Below are 22,506 nucleotides of genomic sequence, written 5' to 3' on the forward strand. Positions count from 1 at the left end.
TTTAGATGTGCTTTCAAAATAATTGAAAGCGCTTTTAGTAAAAATGTTTTTGGAACCAATCCTTAGTAAAAATGTAAGCAAATCCTGGAAAAACACTTAAAGTGCTTCCTGGAAGAAGCACATAACTGGTGCTTCTTATAGAAATCACTTTAAGTGTTTTTGGAACCCAAAAACATTTTCTCTAAAAGTGATTTCAGTTATTTTGAAAGCGAATCTAAACGAATACCGACATATGCAATTGTCAGGTTTAATTTTGGTTGTATGTTTGGGCAAGAATCTCAAGAAAGACGCCCCTCCTCCTTTTGCGCCTACAAAACTACAAACTCTCTCGCCCTCACGCCGCCAAGATTCTTCCCTCCCTCCGCCTCCTGCTGCCACTCCCGCCTCATACACACACACACACACAAAAAAAAAAAAAAAAAAAAACAGAAAAATGGGCCTCCTCTTTCTTTTTTTCAAGCCCACCACCCCCGCCACCTTCTTCCTCCTCCTCCTCCCCACCCTCCTCCTCTCTTTTATCACCAAACCCACTCGCGCGCACCCACACGCAGCAGCAGCAGATTCCCATCTCTCCACCCCCGGCTTCGGCGACATTGCCAGCTCTGTCAACCCATCTCCCTCACCGCCCCATCCTCTTCAACCCAACAACGCGGGCCCCACCAGGTCCTCCTCTCTCCGGCCGAGCATAGCCATAATCGTCGCCGTTCTCACCACCGTCTTCTCCGTCGTCTTCCTTATTCTCCTCTACGCCAAGCACTGCAAGCGCGGTGGTCTAGTTATCGTCGGCTCAAACTCCAATTCCGGACCCACCGGACCCGCCCCACGTAAAAACTCCGGCATTGACCGCTCCATCGTCGAGTCCCTACCAGTGTTCCGCTTCAGGTCCCTTCGCGGCCACAAGGACGGGCTCGAGTGCGCGGTCTGCCTGACCCGGTTCGACCAAACCGAGGTCCTCCGTCTCCTGCCAAAATGCAAACACGCGTTCCACGTCGAGTGCGTCGATACGTGGCTCGACGCCCACTCCACCTGCCCGCTCTGCCGGTACCGGGTCGACCCCGAAGACGTCCTCTTAGTCGACGACGCCGCAAAGCTGTTGCATCCGAAGAATAGCGATGTCGTTTTGGAGATCGAGAACGACCCGGTTTTTCGTCGGATTTCGGGGCGGCACTCGTTCGCCGGAGAACACAGACCGGGACATCATCAAACCCAAACGTGGTCGTTTCGGAGGTCGCTGGACAGCTGGACAGCAATCCGAATGAAGAGCGAGCCGGCCACCGTCGGATGCTTCGACCGACCCAGAAAAGATGGACTCCTGTTGGGTCAAGACAGGACGAGGTTGGAGCACCAGATCATCGTGTCTCCTACCGGGTCGGGGTCTGATCCCGGTGGGCTCCAGCAGAGATGGAGCGACGTACTGCCGTCGGATCTTCTGTATCTACGGTCAGAAATGATCATGAGCGAGGGCATGACACGTCAGCGGGCGCAGCAGAATGAGAATAGTAATAGGCAGCAGGTGATCGCGGGGCCCGCGGCAGGAGGAGGGCCCGGAGGGATTGATGGGAACAGGAGATCATGGAGCTGTGGTGGCGGCGGTGGCAGCGGCGGCGGCGGGAGCGTAATAAATTCGAGAAGCGTGTTGGAAATCACGGGCCTGAGCAGGTTTTCGAACAGAGCCACGTGGGGCAATGAGAGCCAACAGGAACAACAACAACAACGACAGCTCAAGCTTGTGGCCAGGTGGCTGGCCTGGGTTTCTTCTCTCTCGCGACCGGCGATACGGACGGAGCGTACTACTATTCCCACCCGCACTGCTCCACCGCCCATTTGCTAGCATTTTTCAGGTTATTTTTTTGTTTTAAATTTAGTTGTTTATTCGTTTATTTTTTATAGAGTTACTCAGAAGGCGCCAAAGAGAACTGAAGGGAAGCCAGTTCACTACCTTCCAAAATATTTTTTATTTTTGTTCACCAATGGTGTGAAATTGTAATTTTCGTTTTCTATTTTATATTGGTAGAAGGGATGGAAGTGTGAAGCGCTGGGAGACATTAGACTAGACACACGAGCAGAGGGATAGATATTCCAGACAATCACGGTTAACGAAATGGCACGTGCACTTTTTGTGATACGGGATCTCGCCAGTTTCTTTTGTTTTTGCTCCAATTGTATATACAAGCACTTGTTTTTCTTTTTGATCTGAATATATAGCAAGTTTCTTTTTATCAGAAATGTTACAGGAGACTTTAAAGTTCTTGTGGTTTGAGATTCAATTACGAAAAGTATTCTCCTATTTTTAAATAATCTTCATCGTTGGAGTTGTTTTGATTAATTAACTTTTATACGAAAGCATAGCAAAAATTTCTTTTAAATGTATAATTTGCTATCGCATTGACACTTTTATACTGTTTTACAGTTTTGTCTCCTCGACCCACTTTTATACTGTTTTACAATTCTTTAATTTATTAATTGGATTGCAACCTTCGTTTCAAATGCATTGTTCTTACGTGTCATAGCAAATCTAATTTTGCTACCCAATTACTATCTTCTTAAGAAGTGCTCTAAAAAATTAAAAAAAAAAAAAAAAAAAAATCTTATTTTGCATCAAATAAGCAATCCATTCGCAATAATCCGTATGAACCTAAAGTTGAAGCAGCTCTAGTGAAAGTGTGAGCCATTTGTGTTGCACATATGAGGACAAAAACTTGAAGCAGTCATTGTCTTAATTGTACTTTGTTACCACAACATAATCATTTGTATATTGATCATTATTATTATATTGGGTAAAGTACAAAAAAACTACCTCAATTATTAGTGTCACGACATTTTCATACCTCATCTTTAGAATTTGATCCAATGTTATACCTTCCGTTACTTGATCGTTTATTTTTTAGTTAAATGCTGACGTGGCTTGATTCGGAGCCCAATTTATGTTAAAAAATTAATAAAATATTATTAAAAACTAAAAAAAAAAAATTTATTTAAAATTTTTTTTAAATATTAAAAGAAAAGTAAAAAAAAATTAAAAAAAAAACCCTCGGTAACAACCACCCCTCGGGGGCCGCGCTCGAAGAAGAAGAAGAAGAGGAAGAAGGAGGAGGAAGAGGAAGAAGAAGAGGAGGAGGAAGGAGGTCATGAAGGTTTCCCGATTCCACCTTAATGGGATCTAGGATTTTTTTTTCCCTCCTCCTTCCTCCTTCTTTTGCAGATTCGAGTTTTTTTTTTTTTTTTTTTTCTTCTTCTTTTGCAGATTTGGGGTTTTTTTTTTTTTCTTCTTCTTCTTCTTCTTTTGCAGATTTGGGGGTTTTTTTTTCTTCTTCTTCTTCTTTCTTCTGGGTTGCAGATTCCAGTTTTTTTTTTTTTTTTTTCCTTCTTCTTCTTCTTCCTCCTCCTTTTTTTTTGGGTTGCAGGAAGGGGACTGGAAGGGAGAAGAAGATGAAGATGGGGGAGAAGAGAGAGAAGAGGGGCGGGGGGGGGGGGAGAAATTTTTCTAAGTACCAGGAACACCAACTCACTAGTGACAGTTGGTATTCCAGACCAGAACATCAAACACCTGACCATTTTCCCTTGTTCTTTCTTTTTGTCCTTTCATTTCTCTCCCTCGAATGACGAACCGCAAACCAAAACCCTAATCTTTCTATCTCTTCCTGGCATGTTGTTTCTCAAATCCAGATATGGGTTTCCTCCGCCTTATCATTATAGGCAATTCGATGAACGGGTTAAACGATTTGATTTTTATTTTTTTCTTTATAATTTTCTGGAAAAATGGGTTCAAGGAATTGGAATTGTTGGTTTTTCCAGTTGGACATTTTCTGGAGAATGGATTTGGGTGTCCTCCTGCTTGATTTAAATTGCACAACACCTTTTCCTGAATTTTGTAAATTCCCATTTTGGAGAATGGGTTCAATTATTTGGGATCTTTTTTCCCAATTTATGGGCAGCAACTTAGGCTCCTCAAGGAGACAAGGACTGATATATAGGTACCAAAAAGTAATGGGAAAAAACCCAGAAAACAAAACTGTGAACCCATTCTAATCAGAATCAAATGAGTTTTCACCTTCAAATGGGAACATAGTTGGTATTACCTCTAAAATTTGAAAAATGAAGTTCGAATCCTTGAACCCATTCTACAGATTACCCCAAAACTGTTGCTTTAGCGGTCTAATCTCTTTAGTCAGATCGTGTGGTTGCAATTAAACATGACTTGTACCTTTCTTTTCTCTCTTTCTCCGTTGCTCTGCCTCACAAAGGACGCATATCTAAAACAATCTCTTTCTTCCTCCTTCTTTGCAGGAAGATGGGGAAAAGAAAGAGGGGGGAGGGACGAACAGACCTAAGTTTTTTTTTTAATTTATTTATTATTTATTTATTTACTTTTTTTTTTATTTTAATATTTTAAAAATATTAAATGATGTTTTTTAGTTTTCAATAATATTTTAATAATTTTTTACTAAAAAATGGTTCTCGGATCAAGCCACGTTAGCATTTAACTGAGAAATAAACGGCCAAGCTAACGGAAGGTATAACATTGGCACAAATTCTAAAGATGAGGTATGACATTGTCAATTTTAAAAGATAAGGTATGAAAGTGTCGTGACACCAATAGTTGAGGTAGTTTTTTGTACTTTACCCTGTTATATTTGTCTAGGATTTCATTGAATTTTTCCCGTGGCATAAGATTTTCATGGTTAGTAGAGTCTGACAACATTGTGTTCTTAAGTGTATCCATCTGAATCGTCACGAAAATAGTTCTAAAGAAAATAGTACTCTTAAAGAATCTTCAATATTGGGATGTAATGGAGGTTGTATAGGCAAATTTTAGAGTCGTCGGAAGTTGCTCCAATTTTGGATATGTTAGATTTTTCTTTCTCCGGTGCTTCCCATTTCGTGACCGTTGAAATCAAATTCGCGCACCGCCATATATGGTGAAAGATGTATAAATCTGTTTACCTATAAAAGAACAAATAACCGGTAGTATGCGCCGGCCAAAGACTCTCTAGTAGTCAAGTTAGTAAGCAATATTATGAGACTCAAGCTGTAGACAAGTGGATAAGTGAGCAATAATTTTGTTACCAAAGATCAACCTTAGAAGGGTGTATTTATACTAATTGAGATAGAAACCTTTTAGGATATGAAATCCATATTAAACCGAAAGAATCCGAGATGATATCTAGGAAGTAGATATGACTTCCTCTTAGGAGCATGATTACTTGTGGAGCATACCAATTCTTAGGTTGTAAGGACTCCAAGAATATAGGAGATCTATTGATTCCTTTTTGGATTAGGTTCCCGTGTCTTGCGGAACAAACATGATCAATCTCAGTGAAGTCGTCGGACTTCACCCAATGCTTTGAAACAAAATGATGGTGGCGTCGATGCTCCGTCTAAGCATCTCTGTTGAAGAAGTTGTTGAGTTTATGACCAGACGTTCGAAGTATTCGTATTCTGATCTGCCTTATTCTGGCCCTGAAAATTTATGGTCTCACAATTGTCCATAACTATGTACCTGAAAATGACTTGTTTTTCTTGAGAATTGATAGTTATCCAAAGATCATGTCTTTTAGAGTAAATTGATAAATGTGCCGTTTCAAACTTTTCTAACACATGGCATCTCGACTTTGTAACCTGCATCACTTTTGACATTCTAAATTCAGACGTGTAACCTCGAGAACTGTGGTGCATATACCAGTAATGATGAGGGACGTCATGTTGCTTGTGCACGAAATAACAAGAGATGGCTCTTTGCATCTCTGAGTAGCTTCAACTTTCGTACACGCAAATCTCTAAGCGAGGCTTTCTAAATTTGACGATGAGATTACTCAGCAGCTCTTCTTTAAATACCTCAAACTTGACTTTATTTTTCTAAGTACCTTCTTTTGAGTTTCAACATGGATCCCTTTTGTTTCTTCCGTCCCTCAATTTTCAAACCCAATCTCCACTTTGAGCCTTCAATGATTAGGATTTGTAGCCAAGGAACTTGCCACATCCTTGTTTACCTTTGTCAAAAAAGATTAAGTGAAATAAGGATGAACCGTAACATTTCAAGAATAGACTCTTCTTCCCTTAAGGCCTCCACACTTTGCTCCATAACCAAAAACGATATGCTCCTCACAATTTTCGCATATGGGTTCAACTTGAGCATAGTGTTGAAATTCTTGAGAAGGTCCTTCTTTATTAGATCTCTCTTGGTGTTCTATAAGTTCGAACGAGCTAGATAACAAGCACCACTGCTTGGTAGAAAGTAGCACCCTTGGGAAAATTTTCGTGCCAGGGGTAAAGGCATTGTCTCTCCCTAAGAATTCTACTCTTTTTGCCCTATTCATGGGACTTTGATAATAAACATGTGTTTACACCTTTGTATTAAATTCCACTTTATTCAAGTCATTGATCTTGTTAGAATAAAGCACTTGAAACTTTTAATCCTTTACTTCTTACTGGCAAAATGAAACTTTAATTCAACTAATTTTTTCAAAGTAATTTAACTTTAGAGTAGTGAATAACAGAGTGAAATACGAGCAAGCTTGTAGGGCCAGGGCAAAGCCCCTAGGTAACATTGATCCGAAGAAACATCACCTCTCAAACTTGGTGCTTGTAAAGATTTTCACTGCAATAGTCGAAATATCACCTTACTCTGACACCGAGTACTTAAGAAATCTTTTACTCTGAACTTGCCATAGTGCATTTGTTGAATTAAGGATTAGAAAGTGAAGAAATTTGTTCGGAATGGCCTCCGGCATTTCAATGGATATGTCATTTTCTCTTTGATTAAAATGTTGTTTATTTGTTTGTTTGTTCACCTTGCCTCAGGAATGAGGATTTTTATTGTCGCACTGTCACCAAGAAGGGGTTTCCTTCCTATTCCGAATTGTGTGTTCGTCCTTAGTGAATCTTAGATGAAAGTTTATTAAAGAATTGGTCGCCTGCAAATGAGTTGTAAACACCTTTGGAATCCTTTTGCCATACCTTATCCATCGGACCTGAGGGTTTCCAATCAGATTACATTTAGATGACTTGGTTAAGGCATTTTTTTTGGATATCAAAAGTTCTTTTGGAATAAAACTCCTCTTGAGGATTTCCTAGTCAGGATGTCTTCTTTGGACCTACTTAGACACATGGTGTCGCAGAGCGTACTTGACTTAGCACGCTGGTCCAAGATAGAAGTAATCGTACTCAGGGTCAAAGTTAAAAGCCACCACTTGGCTGATTCTAGATTGTGAGTATGGTGTGGGAAGTTCTAAAATGACAGATGATGTTCTTCTAAACGAAGAACTTGATTGCCGCCTTGTGATTCTAGACATACATTATGCCTATCTTTTTGGAGAAATAGTATGTTGCCACTATCATATACTCTTTGTTCCTTGAGCTTTCTTTAATGGAATGACAAGATCAATGACCAATTGCATGAAAAGCCATGCCCCAATTAAAATGCTAATTTCATATGCGTGTTCATGGTTCATGGGTGCGTACCTTTGACATTTCTCACAAGTTTAGGTGCAATCCAAAGCATCTTATCTCATGGTAAGCCAGTAGTATCCACCCGTTAACACCTTTTGTGCAAGTGATCTTCCACTGGCGTGGTCTTCGCATATCCAAAGTGTCAATGGTTTGCAAAATTTATAGAAGCTGTTAAAGCTACTGGCTTTATTCAATCAAAGGTTAATTACTCATTAGTCACTCGAAAGCAAGGTACACATTTCACAGTTTTATTGATCTATGTTAATGATATATTGATCACCAGAAATGATGAAAAGGTTATAAGGTCCTTTAAGAAATTTCTTCATACTCGTTTTTGTATTAAGGATCTTAGAGATTTGAAGTTTTTTCTTTTTTCTTTTTTATTTATTATTTATTTTTATTTTTTATTTTTTGTGGGATTAAGGTTTCCCATTCAAAGAAGGGTATTTGCATTTCTTGAAGGAAGTACAATCTTGACATTCTCAAAGATGGTGGCATATTAGGTGCACGTCCTGTCTCCGGAGCAAGGAACCAAGCTTGACTCTAGAGAAATACTCAAGGATCCATCTTAATAGGCGATTGGTAGGTCACTCAATCTATTTCACTATCACAAGGCCTGATATTATGTATGTTGTACATGTCCTAAGCAGGTTTATGCATGAGCCTTGTAAACCATATATGCAGACAGCTTTACGTGTACTCAAATATCTCAAATGTGCATATGGACAAGGACTTCTACTTTCAACCAAGGACAACCTGAAGTTGAGTGCATTCTATGACTCAAATTGGGTTAGCTACCCGATTATTCGAAGGTCTACTATCGGGTATTGTGTGTTCCTCAGGAACTCTTTAATGACATGGAGAACGAAGAGGCAAATGACTATATCTCTTTCCTAAATGAAAGCTGAATATAGAGCAATGATAGAGACATGTTGCGAACTTACATGGCTGCGAAGCTTGTTACGTGATTTACAATTGTCACATCCTGAATCACACACACACACACACACACTTTTGTTGTACTACTACATTTTAATAAATTTATTATGATTCCAGATTGTCAATTTTTATGGAAATAAGTTCCTTTTAGAGTATGGCTTTGAGTACAACACGGAATCATGTGAGCTCCTTTCGTACTGCGCCTTGATGGTGCTTATCATCATCTCTTACAGCTGTTGGATAGAGAGAGATCCCATGAGCATGGTAACTCGGTCCACCTCCAACTTCTCTTCGACTTTCTCTACCAAAGGCTCCTCTTCTTCGTTAGTTTCTTTTTTTTGGTGGATCAACCTTTGGGTCAGCTTTCTCGTCGTGCTGCACCTCTAGACGGTTGACGTGTGTAGTAATCTGTATGTCATTTTCTTCCACGATCCTTATCAGCCTTGCGTTTGCTTCACTCATTTGTGCCAGCCGCTCTTCGATTGAAGTTGCACCAGTAGTCATGACTTGCATGGCTACGGGATACGAGCTATTGTTTAAGTCGACATCGGAAGTCAATGACCTAGAGTACCTTCTAGGGTTTTTTTTCCCTTGGTGCTCCTAGCAAGGCCATGGTGATCCCGGGCTCGTGCCTCGGGTGCTTTTACTCACTCGGCAGGGTGAAAGGCACAGTAAAAAGAGTTCTTACCTTGCTTTGGGTTGTGGCGCCCAAAGTGCCATCACTTGCAGCAAAGATTTTCTTGTTCTTTGTGTTGGTTGTGGGAACAACTTGATCCTTTCTTGATGCCATTTGTGCTTCTTGTGGATTTGAAGACATAGATTAGAGGCAGAGATGTCCATTAGGCGTGCTAAATTTGTAAACACAAAAATTCAGTAATGAATGAAACGAGAACATTTGTACGAAGTAGATTTGTATTGATGAATTTGTAGGATTACAATCTCTATTTACAATTTTCCTCTGATTCAATCTTCAAATTTGATGTAGATGCGTAGGTTGTTGATCCAAGGGTCACGATGACTTGATCTTGGATGAACAATTGAACGATTTGCTTTAAGTTTTGAGCTGAAACAATGCGTGGATAGTCTTCACCTTAAGGTTTGTGTATGACCTGCGCCAAGGTGATGTTGATGTAGGATTTCGTTGATTCAAGGGTCTTGACGACTTGATCTTGAATCGAACGTCGTTACAAGTTTTGAGCTTACAGCAAAGTCTTTAAGGAATCGGCACAAGTGCTTGTTAATTTTTCAAGGGAGTGCTTCGGCTTTGGTTGAAAGAAAGCTTCGGCTTTGGTTGAAAGAAAGCTTCGGCTTTGGTTATGCATTCTTTGAAGAGAGCTTTGGCAGCGTATTAGTCTTCAAAGAATTGGTAGTGGTTCTTCTCAATGTGAGAATTTCGGCCTTTGAATGTAGAAATTGTCGACCTTTTGTTTGTCTTAGGACCTTGTATTTAGACTTCCAAAGCCATGCCTTTGGGTGGATTTGGCTTTGATTTGTGTCTTATTTCAACCACTTTCCCTTGTTGGGCCGAATTATAGGGCTTTCTTACCTATTTTGTGAGCAATCTTCAATTCTTGCTTGTTTTGTGAAGATGTTTTAGCTTTCTTTTCAGTTTTGAGAGCAATTTGGACCCCTTGCTTTTAAGGATATTTCTTCCCCTTTGCCGAATTTTAGGAATGCTTTTGAGCTTCCTTTGCTTGATTTGTGCCGCATGTCATTGATGACTTGTCCATTTGTGATGAGTCATATACCACGTGGAGCTTTGTGATTTTATAGATTTGGATGTTATAGACAAGTCTTAAATTTGGATGTTATAGACATGCATGCCTTAGCAGTTAAGGGTTGAGAGGAGGCATATTCATGGTAGCAAGGATTATAGTATTCTGGTACCCTCATTTAGGAGTTTACGCTTGAAAGGAGGCTTATCAATGGCTGCAAGGATTCTAGTATTCTAGGACTGTCATATAAATATATCTGGTTACATTAAGAGCAGGTCTATTCTGTGTAGCAAGGATTATAGTATTAGGATACTCTCATATAAAATATTTATTGTGGTGCCCAAAATAATCTCAAATATTCTAAAGGCGACACGTGAACTTTTATTCAAGAAAGACAAGATTAATGGGCAGGTTTCTCAGATGCTTCCACGCGCAGCTCACACCTTTGGAGGTCTCAGCAGTTGAACACAACTACCCACAACTCACTTGCCCTTGGTAAGGAATTAAAGATAAGGATTAATTAACCAAATCCTATCTTTAATGCATTCCTAATTGAAGATTGATTCCAATCAAGTAAGTAATCCTAATTTAAATCAATTAAGGATTATTATCCTATTATCTCAAGATATTATCTCTTATTAAATATCTTGGGAATAATTAGAGAATATCTCTCCATTAAACACTATATGACCGGCCTTAGCCCTATAAATACCTCATATTCTACCAAATTTTGAGAGCTTTTGCAATCCTAAAAGCCTTAAACACTTTACTCTCTCACATAAACTAACTTAAGCATTGGAGATCTGTTGACCTAAACCCCCCCACCTTTTGGGCGCGTGAGGCTTAGGTCTTTGATCAAATGTGTTGATTGTTTTGCAGGTGCATTTTCATCAAGACTGAAGACGGCATAAATTTGTATCGACAAATTGGTGCTTTCATTAAGAGCTGATTCAAAACACTCAAAGAAGCCTCTTGCATTAATTTCTTGAATTTTCTGTTACGTTGAATTTCTCACACATCGTATCAATTAATTTTTCCTAGAAAAGTTTCTTGATCAATCCTTGGAGAAAGGATACAATGGCAAGAAATTCAGAAACTATGACGAATGGAACCTCATATGTGGAAGGATTTGGACCGAAGAGTGGAGAAGAAGGCATAGCCCCACGATAGAGATCCTCAAGGCTCAACGCGATGGCATGAGGAGCCCCATCGCCGTGGAGCCGCGCTACCACCATCACCATCGTGACCCAGCAACCATGTCAAGGCCACCAGGCCACGACACCACTCCCACCAAACCCTAGGCAGGAGGCCCAGGTCCGTTTGCAAGCTCATGGGCAGGAGGCCCAGAACTTGGCAGCTGCCACAGTAAGCCCTGGGTAGGAGGCCCAGCCTAATGCAATAGCAGGCCTTGTTATACAATAGGCCCAAGCCCGAGCCTAGAATTTGGTAGCTACTGCTAGTCGGGCAGCTTAATGGGCCCAAGCCCAATCCACCCAGCCAGTAAGCCATGATGTGGTAGCCCAACAGCCAGGAGGGCCCACAGCCATGCAGGCCCAAGGTGAGTAGGCATCGGTCCAACGCACCCTGCGACCCGTTCCGACAATCCGGCCTGCGGATCCATTCCAAAGCCATCTCCAGCGATCCAGATTCCGACCACCGGTTATGCGATCGATTCAGGGTTATTTACACCCTACTTTTCTGCAGGAATCCTTGCTTTAGCTCAAGTTTTGTACATGCAGTCCACTATAGTTCCACCACACATAGAGAGGCCCATTATCCAAGCTCTTCCAATCTAAATGGCGAGCGCCACCTACCACAGCAGGTCACCAATTTGACGAACGCCCTCGCACAGCAGACCACCTTGGTGAACCAGCTCTTTGAACGCATCGAGATGCAAGGCATCCCAGATGAGGTGTCCCCAAGCAAGACAAGGTCAGAAAAATGTGACTGATTCCAGCGATGTCCCAGTTAAGAGTTGCTCAGCCCGCCACGAACTATACCTTCGATTTATGTGCACTCTCGTTTGGGCCCTTGGGGAAACGTCTTTTCCTTCCTAGATAAGCAGAGAAGCGTTCATTCAAGACTCAGCTCATGAGTCAGTGTGCATTCGAGGTTGGGTTCATACTCCGACGAGCACTCAAGATAATTCGGGAGAAGCATCTACATGAGGCTAGGCCCACAAGGATATCCTCCTACGAGGCAACGGAGTGGGCAACTGCATGACGCATAGAGAAGAGCATGTGAGTATTCCAGCTTAGGTTCCACTAGCAGCCCCTGCTAGGCGCGATGACGAGCAGCACAAAATGAAGCACGTGCACAACATCCATGACATAGATGAATAGGACATGCCGAAGAGCAACATAGGTCGGCAGCTTGGCACCTTAGGCAGCTAAAGGCTCCATTGACTCACCAGGCGTAAATCCAGGAGAAAGTACAAAGACTTGTAGCAGAGAAGCTGCACGGATTCCAGCTTATTGATACTACCAACGATGCCAGTCGTAGAGATGTGGCCAACCTGAGCAGGTCACCCTTTATAGATGAGATCGAGCAGTTAAAGCCATTGCAGAAGTTCAGCCTGCCATATTTCACCTTATTCAAGGGAGATAAAGATTCGGATAGGCACTTGATGCACTACCAAAGTGCCATGACATTCTACGCCAACGATGGTGTTTTCATGTGCAAGATCTTTACCATGACGTTTCAAGGCGAAGCACAAGACTGGTTCCACACCTTGCTGCCACGTTCAATCTGGAACTCCAGCGAATTTTCCTTGGTTTTCACTAAGGAATATTCGTCTTACCACTTGATCAAGAAGAAGTTTGACCACCTCTTCAACATGAAGAATGAACCAAAAGAGTCACTCTGTCCTTACATCAAGAGATTCAAGGCGGTGAATGCAAAGATTGTTGGATGTGATAACAGCATCGCATGCTCAGCTTTCCGAAATAGGCTTCCAGTAGATCACCCGCTTTTTGGAGAATTGATTATGGGCGAAAACCTGTCTCTGGCAAACTCTTATGCTTTGGCAAAAAAGCATTCCCTCTGGGATGAGGAAAAGCGTTCCCATAATCTGCCTGAGCAGCTGTGCAAAGACGCGAAACTAACTTGGAAGAAGGTGAGCGATAAACCGCATAACAACAAAAGCAAGCTAAGAGACAAACGTAGGGACCGATCCTTAGCAAAGAAAGCACAACGCCTAAGACATACACTAGGTTCTCAGTCTTGGTCAACTAGATCGTTCACGACCTCAAGGACAAGCTATGGTTCAAGCTGCCACCACTTTTAAAGGGCGACACCTCTAGGATGGACAACACCAAATACAACGCATTTCGCAGAGGTCCTGGGCACATAACCCAATGATTGTACCACATGGAAAAGGTACCTTGAGCAGCTCGTGAAGGAAGGCAAGTGTGACCAGTATATCGATAGACCAGTTGCCCAACCAAGGCGAGAAGCAGATGTCGATGTCGAGCCCCCAACTAAGACAATCCGAATCAACGGAATCTTTGCCGAATCCGAGCATCTGGGGGCCACCAATAACTCCAAGAAGAGGAAGATCCAACAGGTGAGATCGGTCAATCAGTTTCACAGAGTAGGATGCTGAGGGAGTAGATTTTCCCCACGACGACGCCTTGGTGATTTCTGCACAACTGGCCCACGCCCATCGTTGACAGAGTCATGGTGGACAATGGCAGCTTAGTCAACCTCTTACAACTGTCAGTCATCTAGAAGATGAGCTTAGAAAACACAATCCAACGCAAAGCAGGGTATTGACCGAATTCAACGGTGTCACCTCAACTGTCATTGACACTATCACACTTAATGTAACTAGCCCATCGATTGTCTCATCGCAGACCTTCATGATCGTCAGCGACCTATCTCCTCATAAGGGGATATTGGGTTATCCTTGGCTAGTGGAGATTGGAGCTGTGACATTGATAGAGTATTAGAAAATCTGATTTCGCATCCCGAGAAGAATAGTCAAATAGATCAAAGGCGACCAAGCCATGTCCAGGCGATACACTGTATAAGTTCTCAATGAGTCAAGAAAGAAATATTTCACCCCAATAGTAGTAGCTGAAGTGCAGACAGATGACTTCACTTCCACCAAATAGCAATTATGGCAGGTAGGTCAAGAAGATGGTGTCAAGGTTGATAATTCCCTGGAATATGAATCAAGATGAAAACCCGAATAGGACGCCGAAGACGTCATTCTTGACCCCTACCAGCTGGAAAAGACAACTAGAATTGGCTCACGTATGAGCCAAGCAGAGAAGGAAAAGCTTACGACTTTCCTTAAAGAAAATTATGACGTCTTCGCATGATCACCTTTTGACATGCCTGGCATTGATCCAGCAATAGCTTGCCACAAACTGCACGTTGACCCAGCTGCTAAACCCGTGATTCAGAAAAGGCAACATTTCGCACCCGAGCGAGTAGAGATCATTGAGGCGGAAATCAACAAGTTACTGGAGGCTGGATTCATTGAGGAAGTAGCACATTTGGCATGGCTGGGCGACGTCGTGCTAATGATGAAAAAAGAGAAAGGCAAATGGAAAGTGTGCGTAGATTACATCGATCTCAACAAGGCATGCCCTAAAGATAATTACCTGGTTCCCTGAATCAATCTGCTTATTGACTCAACATTTAGGAACCAATTGCTCAGCTTCTTGGACGCATACTCAGGCTACAATTAGATTGCTATGTACAAGTCTGACAAAGAAAAGACCGCATTCGTGATCGAGCGAGGCACATACTGCTACAAGGTCATGCCTTTTGGCCTCAAGAACGCAGGAACAACCTACCAACGACTCGTAAACACAATGTTTAAAAAGCAGATCGAAACCATCATGAAAGTCTACGTCGACGACATCATGGTGAAAGGCAAGCAGTGGTCATACCACATTTGCAACTTGGCAGAAACTTTTGCCATTCTCCGAGAATACAATATGAAACTCAACCCAGCCAAGTGCACATTTGTCGTTTCTTCAGGCCTATTCTTAGGGTACCATGTAACTAACAAGGAATCGGGGCTCATTCAAGGCAGATCAAAGCAATCCTGGACATGAAATCACCCATAACTCTGAAGGAAATCCAAAGTTTGACTGGACGAGCAGCTGCACTTAATCGTTTCTTTTTGCGATCCACTGACCGATGCAAGCCCTTCTTTAAGGCAATAAAAAAAAAACATAGAAGGACAAATGGGACGATGAGTGCGAGAAAGTATTTCAGGACCTAAAGCAGTACCTAACATCACCTCCACTACTATCCAAACTAGAAGCAGTGGAGAACCTGTACATCTATCTGACAGTATTGGAAGTAGTAGTAAGCTGTGCACTCATACAAGAAGAGATGAGGGCTCAACTGCCTGTATTTTACAACTCTCATCGATGCAAAAACCAAATACCCGAAGATTGAAAAACTAATTGTGGCGCTAGTTGTTACAGCTCGGAAGCTCAGACCTTACTTTCAAGGGTCATCCGTTCATCATCATGACCTAGTACCCACTGCGAACAGTTTTGCAAGTAATGAAGTGGGTGTTGGAACTTGGTCAATACGGCTTAGCATACTAACTCGCACAACAATAAAAGGCCAGGCATTGGCGGACTTCATAGCAAAATTCAACCTAAGCCTGAATGATGCAGTAACACAGTCCAAAAGTGCCCCGAAGGCACCCTAGTTCTCACTACCCCAGATGGTTCGATGCTCGAGTAAGCGATCAGGCGTCAAACAACGAAGCAGAATATAAAGCCTTATTAGCAAGTCTCCGATTGGCAAAAGACCTAGCAATGAAGAAACTCGCGATCTATTTTGATTCCCAGCTGATCACTAACCAAACTTCAGGGAAGTAAGCAGCAAAACATCTAAGGATGGCCCGATACCTCGAGAAGGTATGAGAGCAACTAGTGACGTTCTAAATGTACACACTCAATCAGGTTCCTCAAGTAGAAAATGCTCATGCAGAAGCACTAGCAAGCCTAGGCTCCGTACTAGACAATCAGCTTAGGTGCTCAATCCCAGTCGAATACCTAGAAAAACCAAGCATAGATGAGGAACCATCAGTCGAGGTGGTGCAGATCTGCATAATCCCGAGTTGGCAAGATCTTATTATCGACTACATAATCAATAGAACATTCCCCGTAGACAGATTGGAGTCAGGAAGCTCCAAATGAAGGCAGCACGCTACTATATATAGAACAACATGCTCGTTCGAAGATCCTTTTTAGGACCACACCTTCGCTGCCTATCGCTTCCCGACGACCTGAAGATTCTTAGCTCAATCCACGAAGACGTCTGTGGAAACCACTCTAGAGGCTGCTCCTTGGTGCAAAAAGCTCTTAACGCTGGCTATTATTTACCGACTATGCACCAAGATGCCAAGGATTATGTACAAAGGTGTAATAACCGCCAGTGCTTCAAGCCTTTGCCCGGACTACCTGCCAGCGAACTCCACTCGCAGACGTGCCCATGACCATTCATTCAGTGGGCGATCGACTTGGTAGGACCAATGCCGCCTTCTATTGAGGGCAGATGCATGATGACCGTAGCAATCGATTACTTCACAAAATAGGTCGAAGCCGAACCTATGACCACAACTACCTAAACGGACATAGAGCACTTTATATGGAAGAACAACATCTGTCGCTTCGGCATCCCACACTCCATCATCATCGACAATGGTCCACAGTTTGTGGGCAAAGACTTGGCGAAATTTTTCGAAAAATATGGCATCAAGCAGCATATGTCCACGCCTCGATATCCACAGGGCAACGGGCAGGCTGAAGCGTCTAACAAGACCATCTTCGACTGCCTCAAGAAGACCCCTTCAGACAAAAAGGGCAAGTGGCTAGATGAGCTCCCTTGTGTTCTATAGGTATATCACACCACCAAAAGACGAGCAATCGACGAAACTCTATTCTCCCTGGCATATGGTTCTGAGGCAATCATTCCTCCCAACGTCATAATGCCAAACATTAACATTGTACTGCTGAACCTCGAGCAGAACGAAAAGGAGATGACCACTAACTTAGACCTGGCGGAGGAAGAACGCGAGAAGGTTATCACCTGCATTGTGGCCTATCAACAGCAGCTTCTCTCCAGCTACAACAAAAGGGTGAAAATCCAACAGTTCCAGCCATGAGACTTAGTCCTCAAAAAAACCTTCATCACTGCCTGACGAGAAGGCTCTAAAAAGATGGCTTCCATCTGGGAAGGTCCGCACAAGATCAGCCGAGTAGGTGGAAGAGGCAGCTACACCTTCACCACTATTAGCAACAAAGAAATCGATAAGTAGTAGAATGCCTACAACCTGAGGAAGTACTACATGTGACCTCCCATCGCTTCTTGGACCCTGTTTAAGACAAAAAGTTTGAAGACTTAAGTAGCTTGACGGACATAGACCTCGAATCTCGAGGATTATCAATCGTTGTGACATTATTGCCTATGAGCAAAGTTAACAAAAACCTCTATTTTCAATGAAGATTGAAGGAATTATTCACAAGCTTGGGCCAAATGCATAAACAAACTGACCACTTCCTACAATAAACAGAAGACACCCACTGCCCTACAAATATGGTGTAAAATGCCTGTTGCCTGGCAAACATGGTGTGAGAACGCCTGTTGCCCTGGAAACATGGCATAAGATGCCCTCTACCCTACATACATGGCATAACTACCTTTATGACAAACGGAAGAGCCCTCTGAACGTTCAGACATGGCGTATCCAGAATATCCAGACGTGAATGGGTAATATGACTGCTTAGTTTCCTTTGATGTCAACGACTACCTGAACTGGACGACTCGAAGAATTGGCCAAAATAGTCCTTCCACGAAAATAGACTTCTGAAGGATTCGATTTTGCAGGACTTGGGTTTCTAACCGGAAGAAACAATTAAGTGCAGGACCCCTGCCCATGAAAGATGTCCCGTGAACAAGATGGTTCGTCCTCAACATGCAAATCTTCATGAAGTGGCTTGATTTTAAAGTGTTGCAATACTAATTAAGAGACCTGCAGGATCAAAGCTATGACTTAGAAGGATATGGTCTTTGAGGAGTGACTTCGCCTGCACCTCACTCCAAAAAACTCATTTAAGAGTTAGGGATGACGCCTGAAGTGGTTATGCAGGTCGTCTACTTCTGTAAGTAAGATGCTCAGCCGACGACCATACGACCACAATCCCAAGGTAGCTTGTAAGCTAAGACTTAAACCTGCCATGTGGACTTGCCTGCTTACTTACAAGCAACACTTCTGGCCATTGGTCTATGGTTTAAGTTTTCTGGGACAAAGTCGAGTGTCACGATTATAGCATCTACGTATACCTCATCTGCTTCCTACGAGAGGCACGAGCCTGGCAGACGGCTCTATAAGTCAAAAATCTCACAACGTGCCCCGGGAGGGCCAAAGCTGAAGAAGCCATAAAGTCGACTGTCATGACTATAGCAGTTATGCAGATCTCCTCTGCTTTCTACGAGGAGCATGAGTCCGACCGACGGCTCTATAACTCAAAAATCTTGCAATATGCCTTAGGAGGGTTAAAGCTCACGAAGTTACCTAAAGCCGAGATTCACAGCTATAGTAGTTACGTAATCTCGCCTACCTCCTATGGAAACAACGAGTTTGGCCGCCAGCTCTATAAGTTGGAAATTCCCCTATTTCTTCCTTTTGTAGGTAAAGCTCTAGAAGCCCCAAAGCCAAAACTGAAGCCTAAAATGACTGTGTGCGTCAACTGCTCCATCGAAGTAGGCAACTCAACTGCCCGTCCTTCGGTAAATTTTTGCAAGACACCTCAAGCAGGCAAGGCTCCCAAAGCCCCGAAGCCGAAACTAAAACCTAAGTGACGACGTGGAATCAACTGCTTCGTTGAAGTAGCTCACCCAGTCACCCGTCCTACGACAAAGTTTTGCAAAAAAAATGGTAAAATAGAAGGATGAAGCAAAAACAAGGAAAACTGTTTATTAAATTTATTGATAAACTAGCTCGACGGCCAACAAAGTTCAAGCAAAGTAGAACAAAAAGGAAAAGAAGAAAATTCCTAAGTCTAAGCAAAAAGACTACTCCTTGGCAGCCTGCGCAACCATTGGTTCCTCGACTGCCATGCCTTCAGCAGCCGCATCGCTCCCAGGAGCCAAAGCTTCCATCAGCTCATCCTCAGCCACTTTTGTCTGGATTGCTTGACACTCAGCTGCTCCACTAAAGGCAGCTTCAAACAAGAAATCAAGCAGATCAACTGGAGAAATGGAAAAAGTCTCGAAGTCCTTTGAAAACTCATAATCCGACGGCCTACCCTGAAGATGGTTTACATGGCCAAGCTTGTAAAAATCGGCCTGACAAGAAGTAAGCGCCACTTCGTGACCAACTTTCTCAGTTTTTAGTTGCACATTCTCCTCAACAAGCCTAGTATGAGCACCCTGTAGCTCATCCAGTTCCTTTTTCAGGTTCTCGCTAGCAGACAGTGCACCTTGCAGATTTGCTTCCTTGGACTCAAGCTTATTGGCAATGTCTTTAAGACGAGACATTTTTATCATGCATGCAGATAAACTCATCGTCCTTGGAAAAACAAGCAGATCGTAGCTCCGAATTGACGCGCTCAAGGTCATCAACCACTAGAGAAACACGACTGATTTCCTTCTCTGTAGCTTCCAACATCACCTGAGTCACACTAAGCCTATCATTCAAATGGGCGACCTCCTCACGAGCGATCTCCAGTTGCAAATAAGTAGGGGCAAAGACATCAGACCCCTTCAAAACGTCGAGTTCAAATTCGAGTTTCTCGATCATTTCAGCAGCTGAGAGAAACTGAGCCACGAATGCCACTTCGGCCTCATTAGCACACTTGATAGCATCCTGATCAACATGCATGGACTCAGCTGCCAGGATCAAAGTCTTATGCATTGTAGCAATTAGGGAAGACCTCATTGAGTAGGCAGGACGCTTCACAAATGAGTCTGAGTAGATGACAACTTTCCCAACACTGTTAACAAACTTGGCGTATGCATCAACATCTTCCAGCATGTCAGCCTTCAGCAGTACACAAACCTCAGAAAACTCCCCATCTTCATACTCGGTAGATCTCTCACAACTGCCTATGCAAGCATATTTCCCCTTCTCAACAAACAAGTTAGTCAAGGTAGAAGGAGGAACAGGCCCATGCGCCACTTTAACAGCAGAATCCACATTCCCGCTCTTTATAGCAGCGAGCTTCTCAGAAGTAGACCTAGACTTAGCTCCCGACGGATGCTTCGATACAAACCAAGACACCAGAGGCACCACCGAACACTTTCATTTGGCAAGTTTCTCAGCAATGGATGCGGTCACCTTCGGAGCACTAGATTTCACAGGCTTAAGCTCAACGGTCATCTTCGCCCCCTTGGGGGAAATTAGATCAATGACAAGCTTCTCGGAAGCAGACGAGGTCCCACGAGCAGTAGAAGAAGTCAACAAGTGAGGAAGACCTCTTCTTTCCACCACCATTGGCAGCAGACTCTACAGCAGTGATTGGGCGAGCCAACGCCTCGTCCTTTATCTGCTTTATCTCTTCCCTAGGGGGCAGGCCACCTTTTTCCCAATGAAGAGGGCTGAGTAGCCAACGCTACTTACGGAACCTGACAGGAATGCCCAAGGTAACGTGCACTTTCTTCATATCTGCTAAGGTCCTGGGTGTTAAGCCAAACTACGAATCTACACAAAAGCAAGAAAGACGATCAATAAATTGAAGTCATAGAGCAGCTCAATGAAAAATTCAAGCAGGACAAGAATGAAGCAGTTCACTTACCACTGATAAAGGTAGTCAGAACACGCAGCTCAGGAGAAGAGTTAGACTCCCACTCTCCTCTTACCTCCAAGGTTTCTCTCGCTCACTCATGATCGTCTGTGCTAGAAGCATCAAGCAGCTTATGGCGAAACATCAGCTGCCCCACGCCTTCCTTGTGGCCAATCTCAAAGAAGTACCAAAACTCATTTATGGTCAAGCCAAGCTCAAAGAACCTGCTCAAGTTTGAGAACCCTACCATCGCACGAACTGCATTTGGGGAACACTGAGTAGGCACACATTTCATGGAGCAAATCACCTCCTGGAAAAGATGCAGCATAGGGAAGGTGAATCCCAACACAAAGTAATACATATGGAATTTGATGGCCCTCCTCCTAGCAGAGGCACCCTTACCACATGGTTCACAGCCGCTATCATCTTTCACCCGCTTGACGTGGACCCCATATGGAATTGCATGCTTATATGCCTCAAGAAAACCCCAAAACAGTTCGTCATAATTAATCTTGACGTGCGCAGCCTTGAAGTAGCCCACCTTACCAGAAGAACCATCTTGACGATACAAAGGTAGAGGGTAGTCATCACTTTTACAATCAGAAAAAGACATCTCAAAGTCTCTGCAAAAAGCATGAAGGAAAAATATTTAGAAGATAGCTTGCAAAAAAAAAAAAAAAAAAAAAAGAAAAAGAAAAAAAAAGGTAGGACATATGCATATATATGCGCAAGGAGTAGCACGGCCCCAATGCCGCTCGACCTAGTGAAGAGAAGGCTCATGCTTCCACCTATCTTCTTTCCTCCATGCGCTGAGTGCCCCAAGAAGCAATCCAGGCCTCACGGCCTAGGTCCCTCGCGCAGGAGGGCCGGCCTACGCCAGACCCTATCATTCCCTTCCTGCCTACTTAGGCTCCAGCCTAGTAGCCACGGAGACCTGGCTCGAGCTGGTCTCCCCACACCAACCAACACCTTTGCTGCACCACCTGTAGCCTGTGGCCTCCCTGCCACGCCATTCATGCATCATCAGCATTCACCAAGCTAAATTTTCAAGTCTCAAGACTCCTAAAAAATTCAAGAAGAAGAAAATTCAAATTTCTCTTACCTTGGTGTGGTATAGAGAAGAAGAATTACAATGAGAGACGACTTTTTGCAAAGGCAAGAGAAGAAGAACACTAGGGGGCAATAAAAATTTCCTCTAACTTCTCTTCCTTGTTGGAATTATGATTGTTCTCCAAATTTATTTAATCCCTTGCTTAAGGCAGAATTAAATAGGTATTGGGGGCAATTATTTTCCTTTTCCTAGAAATCTATCTCCAAATCAAGAAAGAAGATAAAGTTCAAATTGGGAAGCAATTCTACAAACCCAAGTAGCTTGGGATTTCTACACCTATTGCCCTTTTCATGTGTGTAGCCCAGTAGGTGTGGGGGCATTTGTGGAGCCTAAAATAATCCTAAATATTCTAGAGGCGACACTTGGACTTTTATTCAAGAAAGACAAGATTGCCCTCAATAAATGGGCAGACTTTTCAGATTCTACCACGCCCAGCTCACGCCCCTGGAGATCTTAACAGCTGAACACAACTGCCCATAACTCACTTGCCCTTGGCAATGAATTAAAGATAAGGATTAATTAACCAAATCCT

At 43.0% G+C, this 22,506-nt stretch overlaps 1 pseudogene across 1 annotated transcript; it reads left to right on the forward strand.

Moving 5' to 3' along the window:
- Positions 1 to 205: 205 nt before the first annotated feature.
- LOC137738403 (RING-H2 finger protein ATL43 pseudogene) lies at positions 206 to 2,226 on the forward strand (annotated as a pseudogene). Its single transcript, XR_015954592.1, has one exon. The product of XR_015954592.1 is annotated as an RING-H2 finger protein ATL43 pseudogene (transcript).
- Positions 2,227 to 22,506: the final 20,280 nt, after the last annotated feature.

Source organism: Pyrus communis, chromosome 13, assembly GCF_041283825.1.
Source record: "Pyrus communis isolate YQ-2024b chromosome 13, ASM4128382v1, whole genome shotgun sequence".
Taxonomy (NCBI): domain Eukaryota; kingdom Viridiplantae; phylum Streptophyta; class Magnoliopsida; order Rosales; family Rosaceae; genus Pyrus; species Pyrus communis.